Source organism: Ursus arctos, unplaced genomic scaffold (genome assembly GCF_023065955.2).
Source record: "Ursus arctos isolate Adak ecotype North America unplaced genomic scaffold, UrsArc2.0 scaffold_6, whole genome shotgun sequence".
Classification (NCBI taxonomy): Eukaryota; Metazoa; Chordata; class Mammalia; order Carnivora; family Ursidae; genus Ursus; species Ursus arctos.
This window is the reverse complement of record NW_026623078.1, coordinates 60,071,967-60,081,683: the sequence shown is the minus strand read 5'-3', so window position 1 is coordinate 60,081,683 and position 9,717 is coordinate 60,071,967. Positions and strand designations below refer to the sequence as shown.

The 9,717-nt window shown below is 40.1% G+C and overlaps 1 pseudogene; it reads left to right on the top strand.

Annotated features, from left to right (window-relative positions):
• The first annotated feature begins 5,117 nt into the window (after nucleotides 1-5,117).
• Nucleotides 5,118-7,594, top strand: LOC113252680 (pre-rRNA-processing protein TSR1 homolog; annotated as a pseudogene).
• The last annotated feature ends 2,123 nt before the right edge of the window (nucleotides 7,595-9,717 follow it).

Here is a 9,717-nt window from a genome sequence, read left to right as displayed (position 1 = left end):
GAATAAGGATTTCCTAAAGAGTCTGTACTTAGAATTGGATGCAAAAAGTAATCAGATTTTAGGGCATCTTCCTTTGGAAATGGAATTTGTTTCAGTGGTGTAAGAAACACTTGTATTATGTCACATGGAATCAATTGTTTTACAAGTGTAAATAGAGGAATACATGCAGGTGATGGAGGAAAAAAGCTCATTATAGTAGACAATTGCCACTTCTTAAATTTAGAAGGAATCCCTAGTTTCATGGTGTATCTGGTGGGAGGCAAGGCCCCATCCTACACCCACACTCAATAGGTCCTAGACATGTGAGCTTGGGTTGGTGAATCAGGGCTTCCTTACTTAGGCATTGAATATTAAGAGAGAATCACAAATTTCAAGAGAAGTTAGAGGTTATTCAAGTTGACAGAGTCAAGGTTTCAATGGTGTCATTTGTGAGAGGTGGCAGAATTGAGTTTCCAGTGCTTGAAATGCCCAGAGTGGCGTCCATCAGTTTATTTCAGTAGCCTGTTGTCTGCTAACTAATTACCTTGTTGTTGTGAATTTTTTCAGTCTGGTTATCCAAATTCATCGTAGGTCAATTTTATATTATCCCATATGATTTCCATTTGCATGTTACATTTCTGTTTTGGCAACAAAACTATAAGGAATTTGAGAGATGCCTTCTAAATTTAGATAACAAGTATACATTTGCCCTAGATGAAGCTTCTGAATATAAACATGAAAAAGTCAACAATATAGTGAAGAAAAAAGAAAGTTGAAATGCTCAGTTTATATTATGCCATTTATGAAGTAAATATGGGTTTGGAAATTCTCTGTCAAATTCATTTTATGATATAATATAAAAAGATATTATGATTGTGTATTTTTTTAGTCTACCCTAAACTGTCAATACTTTATGGAATAGGTGGTGGAAGTTGCAGCTGCATATAAAACACTGAAATATTGCAGGTAGGTAAATACTAGGGCTGTAAAATTTTGAAAAGACTTACTATGGTTCTTTGTTGGATCAAGAGCCAACTTTTCAGACTCACAGTGGCTCAGAAAATTGTATTTATCTTTCTAATGTGTCAGGAAATGGAAAACAGCAATGCCAAAAGATCAGACCCCCCCAAAAAATGTTTTGCTATTTTGTTCAAGGAAATACAAAAAAAAAAAAATTGACTCATTTCAGTTGCTTTTCCTGAGGTTTCTTGTACTTCCCATCTATTCTTGATCAATAAATATTGTTGTGCTCCTATGGACCCTTTTTTATTTATGTTTTGTTCTTATATGATTTCATCTAGCTCCATGGCATCAGATAGCATCAATATGCCAATTCTTCCCAAATTTCTCTCTAAATCTGAGCTTTTCCTTGAACTCCAGCCTCATATATACAACTATATACTATTCGGTGGTAGGACCACATGAAATTTATGGCATCAGACAGCTTTTAGCTTACAAAAAAGGACAATGTTATATGGTTCAAACTAATCAATATCTTCACTTGGATGCTAAATAGTAATCTCGTATTTAACATTTCTAAACATAACTCATGACTTCCCACCTCTTTAACTCCTTGTCAAAACCACATCTAACCCATGCTTTTCATCTCAGTTAAGTGGCAAAACATTTCACGCGGTTGCTCAGGTTCAAAACCTAGGAGAGATTCTTGATTTGTCTTCCACTCACATACCTCTAAATTCAATATGTATTACACACCCTATTTTTTGTTCTGCTTCCAACATATCCTACAGCCACTTCTTTCCTTCTCGAAGAAGAACATCCTGTTAAAGGTATCATTATGTCTTATCTTGGCTACTATTATGTCCCCCTGACTAGTCTGTCTCTACATTCCATAACTTCCGGAGGGCCCAGTTCCAGTCACAGAAGAGAGTTTCTGAAATGTGAACTACATTATGCAAATCTCATGCTTAAGAGACACAATTAACATATCAAATTTATAGTAAATGTTGATTATGTATCATGCTCTATAAAGCCCTACATATTCTGGGTCCAGCTTATTTTTCTGACTCGTACAGCATCACTCTTCCCTTTTTCTCATTATGCTCCATTCACACTGGCTTCTTTGTCCCTAACTTGTGAAGCTTGCTCTTCCTTTAGTGTCTTCCTGGAGCTCTCATCTCAGTTTTCCTATAGCTTCTTTGTCACTTAGTTTCCAGTTCAAAAATCACATCTTCAAAGAAGCCCCTAATCTATCTATCCAAAGTACCTTCCTTTGGATAGAATCGCTCTCTCATGTTACCAGTGTTTTCTTTTCCTCATAGCACATTATCTGAAATTTTCTGTAGTACTTTTACTTGTTTATTGCCTGTTTTTCCCTATCCTCCCTTACCTTCCAGAAAAAAGAAGTTACTTTACCATGAGGACTTGGCCCATTCCAATTGCTACTGTAAACTCTGCACAGTGTGCCACACATCCAGTAGTCAAACTATAAATGTGTTGAAGGAATGAAGAAAATGTATTCTGTGAACTGCTGAAAGAAAAAGTGGAGATTATATTCATTTCTTAAGTGGGTCATGCACTAGGATTCACTGAGAACCCTTCAAAGCAATATATTTTGAACAATTATAGAAATATTTTATGACTTTTTCAGAATTTCAGAATATTTCATAGTTTTGTCATATTTTTATGAGCATGAGTTACTCTTCAAGTTATTGTGGACGCACTTAAAATGTACAAATCTAGATGAGTTACTGCTTATCTGCCTTAACAAAGAGTTTGGTGTCAGAATTGAGTTAAAGTTATACAAGACATGGTGCTTGCCCACAAATATCAGAGACGTGGCAGAGGAATCCTGTCCTGAAAGATTGTCTGGCCTGGGAATACTCTGGTATCAGTGTCAGTTGTAGCACAGCAGAGGGGTACTGTGCAGAGGAGAGTTGATGTAGCCGACCTGAGACTGCTGTTCTTAGAAATAGCCTTCTTAGAAGGTGCCTTGACCGGCATCTGGTAACTTGGTTTTTGGAGTATTTCCAGTGAACTGATTAGGGTGGCTCACAGTGCCTAGACCATTTGTGCAAGCAATGTGACTTAATCCTAAATATCTGCTTTCCTTCTGGGAGTCTGGAATTTTGGTATGTGCCAAAAAGAGAGTGCTTATGTGATTATTCCCAATAAAAGTCTTGGGCCCTGAGTCTCTAATGGGTTTGTATAGTAGACAATATTTCACATGTTGTTGCAGTTCTGTTGATGGGAGAAGAGTGCACTCCGTGTGACCCCTCAGAGGCAGCAAAGAGCATAAGGAAGCCCACACAGGGATTCATCCAGATTCCACCTGTGTGTTTGTCCTTTATGGTCTAGCTGTGCATCCTGACGGCATCACTATAATAAATCTTAACCACAAATAAAAATAAATAAATAAATAAATAAATGAGGACATGGTGCTTGTTTGGTCTTACTTTCTAGTGTTAACTGGGGTAACTCATAAAGATAAGTTGCGGCATCTGGCTCCTTCTACTACTAAGAGAGAAGCATGGCGTTTATTGAGAGTTTTGGATTTAGTAGGCAACAAATCCATCCTTTGGACTTGCTAATAGAACTCTTTTACCAAGATTGGAAATAGGAGTCATTCCTATTTTCCCTTGTGATGCACTAGTAAAATTTTTACGTTCTGTCCTTAAGTGCACAGAACTTTGGACTCTGCAACACAGTTATTAGTTCCCATGGGAGAATAGTTTCACAAGAGGACTTAACAATGGTTTCAATACATTGCAATTTGAATTTGCCACCTGGCCACTTTAGGTTCCTAATGACAATGAATCAAAAATTAAAGAATCTTATTCTACCAGGTGAGATGTTTAGGTTAAGGGTTACTGTACTCTTAGGAAATTAGATTGCTACTTTACGGAGTATAAGGAAGATTTTGTTTGGAATGTAGGTGATACCCTGGGGTGCATTTTGGTACTCCTATATCCTGTACTTAAAATTAATTTGAAACTATAACAACTCAAATTCAGTAGGACTGCTAATGGCCCAGAACTTTCAGGAATGAAGGTTTGATCTCCCCATCAGACAGGAAAACACAACCAGCCAATGTGGTAACTAAGGGCAGAGTCATGAATGGATAGGAAAAGAAGATAATTATAAATACTGGGCTATGGCCACATGAATAGTTTCAGAAACGAGGACTACAATAGTTATTTGTATTTCTGCCTTATATCAGTATGAGCGTATTTGGTTATGTATAAAATATTTACTTCTTTCCCTCTTCCACTCCCCTCTTGTCAAACACAAGAAGTGTTAATAGAAGCTGACCTCATATCTCAAAATTTGAGCTGTAAGAAATCAAGGGAAATGTGGTTCAGCTAGGAGAGGAATATATTTTACACCAAAATGGTTAAAATGATTTGTATCCTCTTTGGGAAAAGATTAGCATGTTTTTTATTGTTATGAGGGATAATTGCATCATTAAAGATGAAACATCACTTTGCCATTACCTTTATTTGGAAGTTTTGTATAGGTTAAAATAGTGTATATATTGGCCAAGGTGACAAGGAATTGATTACAAGGGCTTTAAATTATGTTGATTTAGCTTAGTTAGAACTATCTCCTTTCCAAATCCCTATCCTTCATAGTTCTGGGATAAGGTTGGCCTAACCTAGAGAAATTTGCCAAAGATTCAGAAGGCAAAGTGAAACAGCAGCATGTTAATGCTTAGCAAGTGAGGTTAGGTGCTGTTGCTATATACAATGTATTTCAGGATTATGTTGACATGCCTTGTAGACTTGGGGAAGCAGCTAAGTTGCAGATGCTTTACCTCCTGTAGGATATCTTCTTTCAGATTCTCCAAATTCTGGGAGTGGTTTTTGTAAAGTTTCATGATCAAGTGCATCAGCATTTTTGCTGGTTGTCTAAATCATCAACATTGGGAGTTCTACCTCAAACTTCCAGCTCACTTCTGCATATTCCAATTTGCCATTACTCTTCCCTCACTTCATGTCATACCCATTTTCTTTCCAAACTATGGACACTGTGAGACTTCAGAGACAGCAGCAGATGCATGGGCTACAGACTTATGTAGACTTCATCAGTACCCATAATACCATAAGGTTTCTTACTGGCTTGGAATCGCTGATTAAAACAGCCTGACACAGGCTGACTAGATACTCCTGAGCGGCAGCATGGCAGCCCACTGTTCTGGCCCATTCAAGCAGCAGAATAAAGCTCATAAAGGCAGGCAGCATCAGAGTCCGGGATCTGTGCAGCAGGATGGCAAAGGCTGTCTAGCATTGAAAATCCTAAGCAAGAAGGTGAGAAAAGAGCTCAATAGAGTAGACCAGAGGCATCATGCCCGCCAGCTCTGAAAGCGGAAGAAGGAGGTGGTTCTGGTAAAGAAGAGACAGCTGGGCAGCAAGGATGGCCCTCTTCACCTGGTACTGGTTGTGCTCCTACACAACAGGATTTCCCTGCCAGGGGACTTCCACTGCTTCAGGATAAGGACACTGGAACAGTACACTTGAATGACTGGGGAAGCACCACTAGCTTTATTCTGTTAGGCACCCCCCCCCCTAAAACATCAGTGGTTTTTCACATCTACAAGGCCAGGGATCTGCACACTATGTTAGACATGGCTAAAGTGTCAGATACCATCATTTTCCTCCTTGATCCTCTAGAAGGCTGGAGATGGAGATCACTGCCTTTCCTGCCTCTTTGCTCAGGGCCTTCCCACCTATACACTAGCTGTCTAAGGGGTTTCTAGCCTCCCACTGAAGAAATAAATAGATGCCAGCAAAAAGCTAAGTAAAGCAGTAGAGAAGCGCTTTCCTGATAACAAGCTTCTCTTGTAGACACTTGACAGGAGGTAAAGATGCTACTCAGGCTGGTCAACCAAAAGCAATGACATCTTGCCTTTCTAGATTGACAGGTCTACCTGATTGCACATGCTGCCGACTTTGTGCCTAGTGAAGAGAAGAACTTGGTGGGCACCTTGAAAATCTCAGGCTCTACTTGTGAGCAGGCTCTGAATGTGAATAGCTCGCTGCATATCATTGGACAGGGTGATTTCCAGATGAAACAGATAAATGGTCCTATGGACCCTTTCCCTTTAAATCCTAAAGTGGTCAAATCCCAAAAGGACCAACTGTGGCAATGGAGATTTCTGCTATGGATGCTGTAGCTGGTATGGAGGAAGACCTTAAGGTCCTAATGAAGGCAGACCCTGATAGACAAGAATCTTTGTAAGCAGAAGTTATTCCAGATCTGAAGGAAGAAGACCAAACCTGGCCCACTGAAGAGGAGCTGAACAAGACAAAATCACTTCTTGAAGGAAAGTTCCAAGGTGGTAAAGAAGGTTCCCAAAGGGATATCAAATTACCAAGCTGAATAGATGTGGGATGAGGATGGTGAAAGTGGTGGGGAAGATGAATTTGATGGTATGGAACATGAAGATTTTATTGAAGAGGAATCTCAGAATGAGGGTACTAAAGAGGAACAGGGGGAGGAATGTGAAACTGACTACAGGAGAGTCCACGTGTGATGATGATCTGTATGATGAGAAAATGGATGAAACGGAAAACAATGTTGGAGAAATATAAATAAGAAAGACTGGAAGAACTGTTTCCAGATGAAGAAGAGACAACCCCCCCCCCCCGGCCCCACGCCTGTGACAGGGCTGCAAGAATTCAATTTAAAAATTCAGAGGCCTTCTTCTGCACGTCTTCATGGGATCCTAAGAAAAATCTTCCTCGAGATTATGCTCTGATCTTTCAGTTTCAGAACTTTACTAATACTAGGAAATGCATTTTTAAAGAAACTGAGGGCAAAAAAGAGGTTGAAAGAACTGAGGTTGGCTAGTACGTCACACTTCATGTCTGAAGTCCCTGTCTCAGTGTTTGAGTGCTTCAAGCAAGGAGCGCAGCATTGATTGCATTTTCATTACTACCTGATGAGCAGAAGATGTCAGTACTGAATGTGGTGGGACCCCGGCAACGCAGAGCCTGTGAAAGCTAGAGGGGCTGATCTTCCACTGTGGGTTCAGGCACTTCCGAGCCTCACCTTTATTCTCTCAGTGCACTGCAGCAGATAAACATAAATTTCAGAGATTTCCTGTCTGCTGACGTGGCCTTGGTGGTGACAATATATGGCCAATCACTTTTCCTCCTGCATCTATGCTACTTTTCAAACAAAATAGCAATGGGAGGCACAACTTCATTACCACAGGCATCTGTTGTCAGTGGATCCAGACAGAATGTTCATCAAGAAAGTTATATTGAGTGGTCATCCTTTCAGAATTTTTACTAAGATGGCAGTAGTGCATTCCATGTTTTTCAACAGAGAGGATGTGTTGTGGTTTAAACCACTGCAACTAAAAACAAAGTAGGGCCATAGGGCAAAGATCAAGGAGCCTTTAGGTACTTCATGGCCACATGAAGTGCAGTTTTGATGGGAAGCTAAAATCTCAGGACATAGTACTGATGAGCATTATAAATGAGTTTTTCCCAAATGGACTTTTGTTCCATATGTACCAGAATCAGTACTGTGGGTAAAAAGTGAGATTTCTTTAGCAGTGTCCAAAGTGCACACAGGTGAATGGATTCACTGGGATTCTATCTCATTGCTACTGGCTAGCACACTAGGGATGGGAGCCTACAGGTTGTGATTGGGCAAAGTTTGTGTTACCTACCTTCGCCTAGATAAAAGTCTGCTGCCTTTTTTGCAAAAGGCTTTTCTTGACCTTAACAAGGTATCTCAGTAAAATACGGATGTTTTTCTATTGCTAGTTTAAAAAAAAAAAAAAAACAACTATTAAATCCTACTGAAACATCCACTTTCCATTAGGATTTTGAAAGCTGTTTAAGAGGGGAAGATAGGGAGTTGAAGTAACCAGAAAACAAAATTTCCAAGTGTCTACAGACACTGAATCCCATCTGTTTTGTGTAAATTAAACAGAAACAGATTGATAAGGAGCTGACTTCTCAGCCTGCTTCACCCAAGTTAGGGAAGTTAAGTCTACATTTCCACCACTATGCACAGTACTAATGTGCTTTACTTCTGGGGAAACTGTTTGAAATGCTGAGACAGTGCAGCACCTCCCCCAATACCAGTTCAATAAGCAGTCCCATCCTCTCCCACACCAACTGGGTTGCATACTGTTGCTATGGAAAGAGGTAAGAATTAGTGAAATGGGAGAAGGGGAAAGAGCCTAGTTGGTTGGCCTTTACAGTTAAAGGAGAGATGGGGTTATATGCCTATCTGAATTTTCTTCTTGGCCATAGGTATGTGCTTGCCAATGAAGAGCAGGGCTTTTTTTTTTTTTTTTTTCCCATCCTAACTCTGCATCTATTCTTGAGAGAGTTGTCTGAATATATTGGGGGCACCCTCCCACCTTTATTCTCTCAGCACACTGCAGCAGATAAACATAAATCTCAGGGGCGCCTAGGTGGCACAGCAGTTAAGCGTCTGCCTTCGGCTCAGGGTGTGATCCCGGCGTTATGGGATCGAGCCCCACATCAGGCTCCTCCGCTATGAGCCTGCTTCTTCCTCTCCCACTCCCCCTGCTTGTGTTCCCTCTCTCGCTGGCTGTCTCTATCTCTGTCGAATGAATAAATAAAATCTTAAAAAAAAAAACATAAATCTTAGAGATTTCTGACTACTGACGTGGCCTTGGTGGTGACAATATACAGCACAATCACTTTTCCTCCTACATCTGTGCTGCTTTCCAAATAGAATAGCAATGGAATGCACAGCCTCATTGCCACAGGCCATTGACTATCAGTGAATCTGGACAGAGTAGTCATCCAGAGAGTTGTTTTGAGTGATTACACCTGTGGCATGGACTACCCTGGTGGAGATGATCCAAAGAGGCCTGCGAAGGCCCTGGGACTGGGATTAGGTGCTTTTTGGTAGATGATTGTGGGATTCCAGGAGTCCATAGCATGATCTAAAATGAATATGTGTGTTGGCACATTCTCTGTCTCCACAGATTCCCACTTAGTGGGGACGGTGCATCAGAGGACAATCAGACTAGAACCATTTAAAGTATTAATCTCAGGGCAGGAAATTTGTGTGTGGGGGGGTCTTATAGCAGTAATAGTTTGAGAGCTAGTCAGAAGGCCATAATGGCTGGAGTGGAATGAGCAAGAAAGAATGTAGTAGATAAAGTCAGAAAAAAGGAGCTAGATCACTATTGTCAGTGGTTCTTAACCCAGATGCCCATCAAGATCACTGGGGGACTTTTAAGAAATACTCTTGTCTGTCACCAACTTTAGAAATTCCTATTCAGTTGATCTGGGCTAAGGTCCAGTGAAAGACAATTTAAAAAGTAGCTTAGATGACTCCAATGCAGTCAGCTTTGGAAACCACATACATAAGCAGTTTGGCTTTCTCTCTGAGATTGGAAGCTAGTGGAGAATTTGGGTCAGAGAAGTGCCATAATATGATTTGCATTTCAAGAGAAAATGAATATAGTAGAAGACGGAGAATAGTCTCTAGAGAGCATTAAGGAGCTATAAGATCACTTAGGAAGTTACTGAAATAATGCAGGGAAGTGATTATGGTGCCGGGGACCAAAGTGGTATCACTAGTAGACAGATGATGGTACTGATACAGAAGTCGGGATGTCATGAAAGCTCAATACATACACATTTTTGTAAAGTAATTTTGACATGAACAAGATTTACCTACAGAGTAAATTTTTTTATAATAATTTTTTATTTTATTATGTCACCATACAGTACATCCCTAGTTTTTGATGTAAAGTTCCATGATTCATTACTTGCATAT